Genomic DNA, 3317 nt, shown 5'->3' with positions numbered 1-3317 from the left:
TAATATCATCAACCACTACTTTTGTGATGTGCCACTTATGAAGATGGCCTGTGATGACAAAGGAGTATATGAACTCATCCTCACTACTGTCATTGGCTTCACTTTGCTGGCAGCCACTGCTGTCATTGTGAAGTCCTACATTAGTATTGTGGCAGCCATTATTCGCATCCGTTCGGCTGCAGGGAGACGCAAGGCTTTCTCCACTTGCTCAGTTCATCTGCTCTCTGTCTCCCTCTACTATGGTTCCATGCTCATTACATACTCCGCACCCAACTCTCACCACACCGTAGACTGGGACAAGATAAATGCATTGTTCTATACAGTAATCAACCCTCTGGTCAACCCTTTGATTTACAGCTTACGCAACAAAGATGTGAAGGCAGCCTTCAAGAAAGTCTGGGGCAGATTCACCGCACACAAATGAATGGCAAACTCCTTCTTTAGGGTAGACTGCAGAGGAGAAAAATTAAACTCTAAGCTCCAATGCCCTCCAGCCAACCAGCCAGTTTCTTTCTGTCCTCCTTCCCTCACTTCCTTCCTTGGTAAGACAAAGTGGAGAAAGTCATAGAGAGAGAAGACTTAAGGTCAAAGATTAGCAATCATCTCTTGTGCTCAAAATCCCCATGCATACTTTTCTTAATCAGCAATTTTATCCCACAGATGTACCTTCCAAATCTTCTAACCTAACAGCATCAGCACACTTTTAAATTGTTTGAGCAGTTTTTAATTTGCTTTGTGTTGTTGATGATGTTGTTACTGTTATTGCTACTATTCTGGCAATGTGAGCCACTAAATATGTTTTGTGGTCGGAGGTTTTTATTTATTCCAAATTCTCCTAAAAGCACATCTAATAAAATGATTTTCGAAATATGCATTAATATTGGCTTTATCGTACCATAAGTACCTATGCCGCCCAAATCTCAACTTATTTTCTTGTAAGCACAAAAGCTTTCTAATTCTCAGCAACATCCATTCCTCCATCTAAACTAAACAACAACATGCAAAATATTATCTCAAATTAGGTAAACCCAATCCTCTTATTTCCTTTGCATCTTGTAACATCTTAAAGATATACCTACATCCACATGGCATGGATGCGAGTCCTCCACTCTGCACCAACGGCACATTAAAGATCTGGAGAAATTTCACATAGGCACCCTCTGCTCCATCCTTGGCACTTGTTTGCAATACTGTGTCTCCAACCTGAGGGTCTTGGATCGTGCAAAATTCAGCAGCGTTGAGTTCTTGATAATCAGAGTCCAATTTAGGAGTGGGGTTGGGGGGACATATCTTAAGAATGAATGACCACTATATGGTTGCTGTATGTTGTACTAAAGACTGGGAAGAGACCTCAAGACCATCCGTGCAAGCACTACAAAGACACTATAAAGGGAACCCTATGCCTCTTGACATCCAGCTAAAGGAACTAGAAGCTGTGGCTGCTGCCAGAAGCTGTTGCNTTAAGACATTTTAATAATGACATTACATGTTTACAAGAGACTCACATTGTGGCTAAAGATCAAAAATTATTATTGAACTCTAAGCTTGGAGATTTGTTTGTTGCATCTGCCTTAAAAAAAAGAGCTGGGGTTGCAATATATATTAAAAGACACCTCTCACCTATTTTAAAAGAAGTTGACAAAGAAGGAAGATTCTTATTTGTGGAAATAAATTTAAATGGAAGAAAGTGTTTAATAGTAGGGGTTTATGCCCCTAATCAACTTTCAGCTCAAAAACAATTTTATAGACAATTACATCAGAAAATTGTGGCTATGGATTATAATTCTTTGATTGTTATGGGGGACTGGAATGGGGTACTTGATACGTTAAAAGATAAAAAAAACAACTTCTAAGGATGTGACCCTTTCCAGGCTCCCCAAGTCCTTTTTTGCAATGATGGAAGATTTGGAGTTGGTGGATGTTTGGAGATCACAACATATGAATGAACGTGACTTCACCTTTTTTTCTCACAGACATGAGTCTTTTTCAAGGATTGATTTTGTTTTGACATCGACTGACTTGCTTACTGACTGTAATAAAACTAAAATTTTTCCCAGAACTTTGACTGATCATAGTATGGTATGGATAGAGATTGGTCAACAAAGAAAAAGGAAATCTTGGAGAATAAATGAAAATTTGTTTAACTATGAGGATAAGGTTAAAGCTTTGAAGGAATGTATGGAAGAGTTTTTTCAACTTAACCTGAATAAAGAAACTTCTATAAATATTGTCTGGGATGCCAGTAAAGCTTATCTGAGGGGAATATTAATTGCTATGAATAATGCGCACAAACGTAAGCAAATACAGATCAGATTAAATTTGGAAAAAGAAATCGGGATTAAAGAAAAATTATTACTGCAACGACCAACAGATACTAATTTAAAAGCTTCTATTAAAATGCTTAAAGATCAATTTAACTTGCTAATTGCTGATCAGGTGGCCACCAACTTGAAGTACATTAAACATAATATATTTGCTAATGCAAACAAACCTGGGAGATGGTTGGCCTACCAATTACGTAAGAGACAAAAAGCTAGACTTATATCTAAAATTTTGGTCAAGGATCGTGAGATTTACCAACAAGAACTGATTAAAAAGGCATTTACTGAATTTTATTCGCATTTATATTCTTCAGAGACTATAAAAAGTGAAGATATTGATAAATACTTACAATCCTCATCTATATATAAACTTACATTGGATCAACAGAAACTTATGAATGAAGAGATTACTACAGATGAAATTTTAAATGCAATTAAACAATTGAAAGCTGGTAAAGCCCCTGGCACAGATGGTTTGACAGCAATTTATTATAAGTCATTGTCAGCTGTAATGTTACAACCTTTAAAAACATTATTCAACAGAATTATGTTGGGAGAACAAATACCACAGTCTTGGACAAGAGCTTTTATATCTTTGATACCGAAGGATGATAAAGAAATTTTGGAACTCAAAGACTACAGACCTATTTCTTTGTTGAATGTGGATTATAAAATTTTTGCAAAAATTTTGGCTAATAGAATGATGCAGATATTGCAACACTATATACATGATGACCAAACTGGCTTTATATCTGGAAGGTACATGAAGAACAATATCAGACAAATTGTAAATTTACTGGAATATTTGGATAAGAATAATCAAATACCATCGGCTTTTATCTTTCTTGATGCGGAGAAGGCCTTTGATAAATTGGAATGGCAGTTTTTAAATAAAATGTTGGACTATATGAACTTTGGAGATCAATTCAAAACAGCTATAAAGGCGATTTATCAAAAACAGTGTGCTCAAATAATTATTAATGGAGATTTGACAGA

The sequence above is a fragment of the Protobothrops mucrosquamatus genome, unplaced genomic scaffold, assembly GCF_001527695.2.
Source record: "Protobothrops mucrosquamatus isolate PMUCROS unplaced genomic scaffold, P.Mucros_1.0 scaffold1399, whole genome shotgun sequence".
Classification (NCBI taxonomy): Eukaryota; Metazoa; Chordata; class Lepidosauria; order Squamata; family Viperidae; genus Protobothrops; species Protobothrops mucrosquamatus.
Note: the sequence above shows the minus strand (reverse complement) of the source record.